Below are 10,000 nucleotides of genomic sequence, written 5' to 3'. Positions count from 1 at the left end.
ACAGCCTTTGGGTGGCTGTTTCAGAGGGAAGAGGGAATCGCTTCGGAAAGGTACAGGACCTCTCTTCCCTCACTGAGGTGAAACAGCCTTTGGTTGGTTGTTTCAGAGGGATGAAGGAATCGCCTCGAAAAGGTTCCCTTACTGAGGTGAAACAGTCTGTTTCAGAGGTATGGGCAAACAATGATGTCCATCTTGTAGGTGGAAGGTCATCCCCTTAGGTCTTTCCCCAGGGGTTCACACCTACCCATGCGTTTGCGTGGCAGCCTTGTGCGCTGTGGAGATGGAAGGCCTGGAGGTTGAGCGATGCCGTGCATGAGTACACCCTGCGGCTAGCAACATGCCTCTTTGATCCCTTATTCCAACAAGACAGGTGGCACGATCCTGGCCCGGTCAGGTCAATCGGCTGGGAGGCTAGGGTCAAGCAGTCATGTCGCCGTTGGCACTCACACTGGTCCGTCAGTGCCGTTACAATGGCTATTGGCTGTGTATATCCTCTCACCCCTGTAGCTGTTAGACATTGGCTTTAACATTCAGCTTCCCATTGTTGGCATGAGAGGATGAAGAAGCTGCCCAATACATGGAAAACAAAACCCAAAATCCTCCACAGAAAGAGATTAAAGTTGATGACCCAAGCAAAGCCCAGACCAAGGCAGTTACTTTGAGGCATACGTGGCTTCTGGTGGCAAAAGAAAATCCAAGGTACAGGATGACTCTGTCACACCTGCTGCCAAAATGGACAAGACTGAGAAACCATCAGCCACAAATATGCCTGTCCATCCAATTGTCCAGCAGATGGACTCTCGTTATGGCCTCTCCAGGCCTGCACGAGCCGGGAGCCTCTGAGTTCCCCTCAGACGTCCTCCCTGACCGAGATGGGAACACAAGCTGAACCAGCCTAAACAGCTGCTGCTCCTATGATCAAAGCCCAAAGCCGAAAGGGCAGACCGAAACGACCAAAGACAGACTCTGAGGGAAAGTCTGGACCCCCTAGGTGTTTCCCACAGTTCAAGGTTCCCTCTAAACCTGAAGGCTTCGACAATGCCTACCAACTGGTCAGATCATTGGAGATGCAGAGAAAAATCAATCCAGGTTACCAGAGACCAGGGCATGATTATTGTGCCCAAAGACCAAGCTACCCTGAATTGCAGAAAATGAAGGAGCTTAAAGATGTGGAACTGATCACATCACAGCCACTAGTCGTGGAAGCTTCCCGAATATCGAAAGGGAAGACTTCAGCCACACAAGTCCTGGTGACCCTGAAAGGAGCCTCAACCACTACCCTTGATCTAGGTAACTGGGGCACTTATAACTTGAACCACTTCGGTGTTTCAATACGGTCACCACCAGGCTAGCTGCACAGCAAATCCCAAATGTGGTGTCTGCAGCAAGGAACACAACACCGAGGTGTACCTTAAGGCACACAAGGAAGAACCAAGGGACACAACAGCCAAATGTCCCAGCTGTGCCAAGAGGTATCATGCCTGAAGCCTGATTTGCTCTGTCAGGAAGGAGGCGGCCCTTAGGCCACAAGAGGTTGCTAAAAAGCGACCAGACTTTGTTCCTGCTCCCCCAGTCACCTACGTCTGGGGACAGAACTAAAGAGAAAAGGATTCCCGAACTCCTAAGAGGAAGGAAGCTCTTCCCCAGCCGACACCGGATATCTCCAATAAAAAGAAGTTTCCGGCTATCCAAAAAGTGCAGAAAAAGAACTAGAGGAATAAAGGTTCAAAGAGCACTACAAAATCCTCCCCAAGAGACGATAACCTCCTCTTTGATGAAGATGATATGACTCTCCATTTGACTGCTGTGATTACTGCAGTAGCAACAGCCTTGGGGAGGTCGAGTGAGGAGGCATAGAAGGCAATCACGGTCGCCATGATGGCAATGACCCAGACTGTTCCAGTCCTGAAGGGAAGGAAGCTGGAGAGAGCCAAACCAGACCCACCCTCACCCCAGGATGAGACTCTCCTCCCCACTCCAACCCAGGCCATCTCCTCACAGGCAGAGCCAAACCAGGCTGAATCTGTGCAGCCAGTGCCAGAACATGCTGGCCTTACCCAGGTAAAGCCAGCAAAGAAAAAAATAGACACACAGGCAAAGTCTGACATGAGAAAAGCCGAACTAACAAAATTCAGAACTACCAAAGGCTCTCCACCCCCAGTGGACCCAGGGATAGCCTGAAAAACAGCCCAAAAACAGATGAAGATCCTCTATCAGTTAGAACTTCACAATGGAGATGTCAGACTCCGACACCTCTTAATCTGAATATAATGACATCTCAGATGTAACTAACACCAAGTAACATCATGACACGCAATCTAAGCATGCTACAGTGGAACATTAATGGCTTCTACACAAGGATTGCCATCCTCCACACAATAGTGTGTTCAAGGAACATTAGCATTGTCATGCTTCAGGAGACATTAACAGTAGAGACTGTTCACTTCTCAGGGTATCATGGCTTCATGCTGCCACACACAGCTGGCCAAAGAGGCTTGATCACCCTGGTCAGAGCAACAATCTCCTGCTCTGCAATAGCCGATGCACCGCACTGTGGAGACGATGTTGAATCTCTTGCTGCTGAGATTCACCTGGCCGGGGGCCCCCTCCAACTGTACAATATGTACACCAGGCTATTCTGTAGGAGCTTAGACATCAGCCAGGCCTGTGCTACTGCAGCACATGACCGAGTGATCATAGGGGGAGACTTCAATGCACACCACCTCAGCCTGGGTCCCTGTTGGGCACCAAATGTGGCTGGCTATCACTTAGCCAATGTGCTTGAGACATTCCCTAAGATCGCTCTTCTCAATGCCCAAGAGCCAATGCGTGTGGAGGGATCCTAGACCTCACCTTGGCCACTGCGGTTTTAGTGCAGAGAATCAGATGGTGTGTCGATGAGAATGTCACAAGTGGCCATTATAGCACTATAACTACCCTCATGGATGCTGGCCCAGTCCAAATGCCACAACCAAATCCAAGATGGAAAACAGACATGGCTAACTGGTAGGCGTTTCAGAACGCCTTGGCCCACCGTCTGAAATGCAATGAACCCTCTCAAAGTGAAAATGAGGAAATGCTTGAAGCCAGACTTATCAATGCCATAAAACAAGCAGCCTCATAGACCATACCTAAAACTCGGCCTGGGTCCACGAGTCACAAAGACACCTGGTACTTTAACGACGAGATTAAGGAGGTCAACCACAGAGTGAACATGTGCTGAAAACAATTCCGAAGGCAAAGAACCCCTGACAATCTGGTGCTCCTAAGGGAAGCTGTCAGAGATGCCAAGGAAACTGTCAACAGAGTCAGGCAGGAATGGTGTGAGTCCTTCAACTACCAAACCACCCTTACAGAGCTATGGTGAGCTACCAGCTGCTCAGCCCCAAGTGCACACATCACGACCCTCAATCAGATGCAGACCGACTGGTGCACGAGTTCTCTGCAAGAACAAGCAGCAACAGTATGCCAGCCAAACTGAGGGAAAGCCGAAAACGGCTACAACAAAGCAGACTTGCTCATATCAGAGAAAGGGCAGCCAAACCCGATAACTCAGGTGTTATCTTTTCTCAGAGTGAACTAAGAAAAACTAACAAAAACACTTCTCGCTCTGCCCCGGGTTCTGATGGGATCTCGTACCCCATCATTTCCCACCTAGGACTGGCAGGTGAGCTTGCACTCTCGCAACTCATCAACAAGTCCTGGGAAACTTCCACTCTACCACAGAGCTGGAAGAGGGCTACCATAGTTCCCATTCTAAAACCAAAGGAGCCAGGAAAGTACCATCTCTCTCCTCAGCTGTCTGGCCAAGACAGCCAAGAGAGACCCCCACATGAACATCTCTATGTGTAAACAAGGGGCATGAGCACAGCACACAGCAAAGCTACGTTCTTAAGCACAATTAGCACTGGCATATCTGTGGTAGTATTCCTAGACCTGGAGAAGGCTTTTGAATTAACAAGTCCTCTTGCCATTCAGGAGACCCTGATCTAGAAGGGAATCAGAGGAAAGCTCTTGGCTTGGATAGTTGACTATTTCAGGAACAGAACAATCAGAGTCAGATTCCAAGGTTACCTATCGCAGCACATGCCACAGGGTAGGGTTCTCAGTCCAGCCCTATTCAACACCCTAATGTCCTGTATCCTCAACATACACCTCCCAGTAGGGTGTAAGATCATCTCCTATGCAGACGATCTTGTAATCACCTCCACTGGACCACACTGCCTAAGTAAAGCCCAGCGTTGTCTGGACCTTGTATCTGAGTAGTGTTGTAGGACAGGACTAAAGATCTCTGCAGCCAAATCAAAAGCCATGGCTCTGAGGCACAATGTTCAAGGCACAAGTCTGAAAATCCAGGGAATGAACTTAGGGTAAGGATTGACTGGACCCTCTCCTTCCATAAGGAGGTCCAGTACCTGGTTGACTCAACCAAAACAAGACTGTCTGTCACGAGAGCAATGACGGGGAGACACATAGGAGCCAGACACAAAGTACTAAGAGCATTCTATGTACATGCCGCCCGGTCCATTGTGAACGCAACTGTCCCTCTGATTGCCACAAAGAAAAAAAAAATAAAAAAATAAAGACAAATTGGAGACAGTCCAAAATTAAACTGCCAGGATCATTCTGGGTGCCCCAAGGTGGGAAAAGGGTCTCAACCTACTCATGGAGGCAAGCCTTCTCCCCATGGACTCACGAATTGATCTAATGGCAGTACAATCCCTTTCCAGTCCCCCAGGAACACAAACCTAAGACAAAAATACTCAGATGCCTAGAACAAGACCACGAGCACTTTGCAAACAACTCCTGGCTATCTCAAACAGCTAGGGTGTTGATACACTATCATCTCAAAGAACAGCTACTTGCCAAGGGCATGGACTCTCCCCACAATTACTTTATTGAAGCCCCACTGTGGGCACGAACCTTGGTAGAGTTCTCTGTCATGAGCCTGTCAAGGAGAAAGAATTAATACCCCATGCCTAGTCTAAAGGCAGAAGCTGAGAGGGTCATTGCAGCCATCACTCCTCCGGGTAGTAGAACATACTTCACGGATGGATCAGTCGATCTCTTGAGCCACACTGCAGGCGCCGGCTTTACAGCAAGGGATGCCACAAAATTCACGAGGTTAACAGACAACGCCTCCACGCTACAGGCAGAGGCAGATGCAATCATGGGAGCCCTAAACCCGTGGTCATACATACAGACTCCAGGGCAGCCATCGACTGTCTTCAACACAGCTCACCCAAAGACAATATCTACCTCCTGACCACTGTGCTTACCATAGCGCAGAGAATTCTTGCTCAGGGTAGAAGAAGAATCATCGTTCCCTCTAATGCCACACTGGCATCAGAGGGAACGAGCCGGGTTATGCACCCAAATCCCATGATCATGATACAACCAAGCCGAAAAGTCTTAAAGGAGAAGTGTACTGCGGCCGCTCGTACCTTCCTCCTGCAGCTTCACAGAGAGGAAACGAGATCCTCCCCCTCGGCCAGATGATACTCAGACGCCACAGGCTACGAACCACTGGCACTCTCTTAAGTAATTAACAGAGGTACTGAAGTCATTCTTCACGGAATCAGACTAAGTTACCACTGTGCATGGCAGATTATAGAAACAATAGACCGTGAAGAGAGGTGTTGCATGCATTGTGGCAAGCCGAACGCCACCCTGGTACACTACTTACAGAATTGTGAACATACACAATTTCTGAGACAGACATATTTATATATCACCGTCTGTTTTTATCGTCACTCTTCGATTTTGGAGTTTGAGTTTTCAAGATCACAGCTTTTATTTTTGTCTAAAGAATCGCTCTCTCTCTCTCTCTCTCTCTCTCTCTCTCTCTCTCTCTCTCTCTCTCTCTCTCTCTCTCTCTCTCTCTCTCTCTCTCTCTCTCTCTTTCTCTTTCTCACCCCTTTCTCTCTCTCTCTCACTCACTCACTCACTCACTCACTCACTCACTCACTCACTCACTCACTCACTCACTCTCAATCTCTCTCTCTCTCGCTCGCTCGCTTTCTCTCTCTCTCTCTCTCTCTCTCTCTCTCTCTCTCTCTCTCTCTCTCTCTCTGTGTCTTTCTCTTTCTTTCTCTCTCTCTCTTTCTCACCCCTTTCTCTTTCTCTCTCTCTCTCTTTTGTGTGCTGTGCGGTAGCGATCTTGTCTTGCAATCTTGCTGACCTTCGTTCAAATCCCTCGCCGCCAGTGGATGGTAACTCCGGCCATTTCTTGCACACAGGGTATGAAACAGACATAATAATAATAATAATAATATATATATATATATATATATATATATATATATTTATGTGTGTGTGTGTGTGTATTTATGTACACACACACACACACACAGTATATATATACATGTTACCTGTCTATCTTCCCTGTCCTTGATCCCTGACCAGCAACAACTTCCTTTGCTCTTCGCCTTCATCCCCTTACCTCCATCGACATTATTTTATCCTTTGACCGTTTCATCTCTTCTCCTAGGAACTCCTTACCTGATGTCTCTCTCCTTCGTGGTGCTTTCATCCCGGCCCTCGAATCTCTCCTCCATCCTAACCCTTCCATTCCCAAGCATTACCGTGAGGCCTTTCAAAGCCTACGCAGGGAGGATGTCATCATTTTGCCCTCTGACAAAGGCAACTCGGTGGTGTCCTCGACCGTGCCTCCTACCTGCAGTAGGTCCGGGACCTTTGGATGATGCCTCTACCTATGAACCTCTGACCGCGACCCCCGTGAACGCATTGTACTAACTTCCACCGTCGCCTGAAAGAGATAGCAGCCTGTTTTCCGGAGGCGAATCTCTACCAGAGGTTCAAGGTCATTAACCCTCGACTCCCTCATTTGGGCTTCCTAAAACCCATAAGCTGGCCATGCTTCTGCTAGCTAGCTCTACCTTCGGCCGACTACATGCCAGAGTCTGGAACAGTAGGGGCATCAGCCTGGAGACCAAGCTGAAGGTTTGCAGGGCAGTAGTTTTCCCCACGCTGTTCTACGCCTGCAAAACCTGGATGGTTTACCAACACCACGCCAAGACGCTGAACCACTTCCACACAATGTTCCTCAGTAAACTGCTGAACATCAAGGGATAGGACAAGATTCATCGGCTGCCCAAGAGGCTCTATAGCAAGAGAAGAGATCCCAAGGAGGTCAGACGAAACACTTCAAAGACATCCTGAAAGCGTTTGACATCAGCACTGACTCCTAGGAGGAAGCCGCACAGGACCGACCCATCTGCCCAACAGGACCGCTGCCACAGAACAGAAAACAGGTTAGGAAATCTCGGGCAGTCTCTCGAATGATGCTCTCCTCATCCCCTGTCCTCACTGCCAGCGAACCTTCCGTGCACAGACTGGACTGTACCCACAGATAGGCCTCTTCATCACCTCAGCCCCCTCACCCACCAACCCATCCATCCCCTTTCCCCCTTCCGCCCTCCCTCATTTTCCTCCCTACTTGATGACATGGATGGTCTTCATCGACACTGACGGACAAACCGATTCGGTCTTTATTTTTTTATCGATCTATCTTCCTGCCGCAGAAAATAATCCATATGCTAACCCTACACCTTATAGATATTGATATAGTTTTTCGAGATATGACCAGTCAAAAGTTATTGCTCGTCTGTGAAGCCTTTTGGATACATTATAAAAACATTATATTTTCATTGTGAAGTGCGACGGGCAAAGCTAGTGGCACTTCATAGAAAACTTGGCGGATTGCTAGGAGAGACTTTAGAATAATGGATATTAACACTTTTTCTTTTCTTTTTTCAGCGTGATTGGTCACTTTAAATCAGCGACGCATCATTAAAACAACACTAGATAATAACATTTACATCAGATTTTGAATATATTACTGATAAGGCTAGTTACTTAGATTATTAGTGAAGCTGTGTCTTAATTCCCCTGTATTGGCCTGGTATATTTTGAGAAATTCATTCCTGTGCAAGGTAAGTATATCATTAAGAGAAAAAGTTTTAGTGACTGGAATTAGACAGTTAACAATATTATATGGTAAATGCAACTACAATAATGCAGTGGAGAAAATATTATTTCATGAACAGGCTTTCAGAGAACTTTTGGTATTAGTTGATAGGTAATCTCCCAGGCATCTCCTGTGCAACGATACCAGCAAGGATCAGTTGTAGATTGGGATTTATTGCGTGTATACTAGGAATATTTCAAACAACTCTTGCAATTACTTTGCATAGTTCTACGCACGCGCACACACACGTACGCACACACATTTATGTGTGTGTATGTGTATGTGTGTATACATATATACATGTACATACACACACACACACACATACATACACACACACGTGTGTGTGTGTGTGTGTGTGTGTGTGTGTGTGTGTGTGCGTGTGTGTGTGTGTGTGTGTGTGTGTGTATGTGTGTGTGTGTGTGTGTGTGTGTGTGTATGTGTGTGTGTGTGTGTGTGTGTGTGTATGTGTGTGTGTGTACATGTGTGTGTGTGTGTGTGTGTGTGTGTATATACATGTATATATATATATATATATATATATATATATATATATATATATATATATATATGTATATGCGTGTGCGCGCGCGTGTGTGTATAGGAGTGGAAAGAGAGAGAGAGAGAGAGAGAGAGAGAGAGAGAGAGAGAGAGAGAGAGAGAGAGAGAGAGAGAGAGAGAGAGAGAGAGAGAGAGAGAGAGAGAGAGAGAGCGAGAGAGTGATATAAAGAGAGAGAGATAGATAAACGGAGATAGAGAGGGAGGCAGGTAGAAAGCGATATATAGATAGATACACAGATGGAAAGATAGCAATAGAAATAAGGGGGCAAACAGACCAACAGACAAACAGGCAGAATGTGAGTTTTCGTGGAGAACTAATTTTTTGTTTCTCTTTGATTTGAAGTCATATTTATAGAATGGTTGCCGTTGCGTCTACTTATGAAGGTTAGTAACGGAAGAATTTCCGGTCATTATCGGACAAAAAGCGTATCGCTGTTTACTGGTGTTAGGAAGTACCAACTTTGTTTATTAAAAAGCTCGAGACTTTTTTTTTATGTCAGTATATGTAATACAGATGGTATCTATGACTGTTGTTTCCTGTTTTTATTTCCATTCCTTCGCTGCATGATATGATGATGATTTTGGTGTAAATCTTTATGGTTATTCTGAATACTGAAAGTATGAATTAACCATCGATACGTAAAGTAATTATTAATATCATCATAATCTGAATTAGAGGATAATAAATAAATAAATAGAATCACTTATAAAGAAAGTTTTATTTATCTATATCATTATGATTATAATTAGTGAACTGGCATCATCATTATCACTTTCACTGGCTAAATTATCATTTGTGTTTATCATTGAAATATCAATATCATTTACACTGTCTAAATTATCATATAAATTATTGTCTAGTTTAGTATTAAAACAAAATAGTTTTGCGCCAGCGCCTGTTTGGCGATAACCCAGCAGACTCTCAGGTTTGTTTACATCATGAGATTATTCTTTCCTGTTAAGGGAGGAGAACGTCACAGCATTTTTACAAGGTTGGAAGATGTGATTACTAATTTTTTACTAATTTTTGTCACTGTTACGAGGGAGATAATATGCATGGTAAATGGTGAATTAAATGAAGCTCTAAAGGAAGTCGTGATAAGTAGGACTGGAGTGTTTACGTTGTGCAGGCAGAGTTTGTGACATCATCTCTTTGGGAAATGGATGATTCACTTTCCTTTGGCGGATTCTGCTTCAAGTCGCGTTGTAGTCATTCTCGGTTTGCCTCTTTTGTCGAGATGACTCCGTATGAATATGAACTTGTGATTAAATTTTGTATGTGTTGTGTGTATTTCATTTCCTGTTTCATTGTCATGTGGCAGGTTGTTTTCCTGAATTCGTTTGGTATTAAGCTATACATTTGCAACAGCAAGCTCTTGACAATATCTTAACTTTCATGTAAGTTTTGCTTCTCATGGTAGAAATTACTGAATGTAGTTTCTGGTATTG

General features: G+C 45.7%; 1 protein-coding gene across 3 annotated transcripts in view; it reads left to right on the top strand.

Moving 5' to 3' along the window:
• Positions 1-9,476: 9,476 nt before the first annotated feature.
• Positions 9,477-10,000, top strand: part of LOC125029559 (probable phospholipid-transporting ATPase IIB) — a 14,809-nt gene continuing 14,285 nt past the window's right edge. For 2 of the 3 annotated variants that reach the window (XM_047619513.1, XM_047619515.1), the window contains exon 1: positions 9,488-9,543. The gene's annotated coding sequence lies outside the window, so the exon portion shown is untranslated. Of the gene's footprint in view, positions 9,544-10,000 lie in introns of all 3 variants that reach the window. The other variant, XM_047619516.1, reaches the window with a different exon arrangement.

Source organism: Penaeus chinensis, chromosome 10, assembly GCF_019202785.1.
Source record: "Penaeus chinensis breed Huanghai No. 1 chromosome 10, ASM1920278v2, whole genome shotgun sequence".
NCBI lineage: Eukaryota > Metazoa > Arthropoda > Malacostraca > Decapoda > Penaeidae > Penaeus > Penaeus chinensis.
The sequence above is the reverse complement of the archived record's forward strand: the minus strand, read 5'-3'. Positions and strand labels throughout refer to the sequence as shown.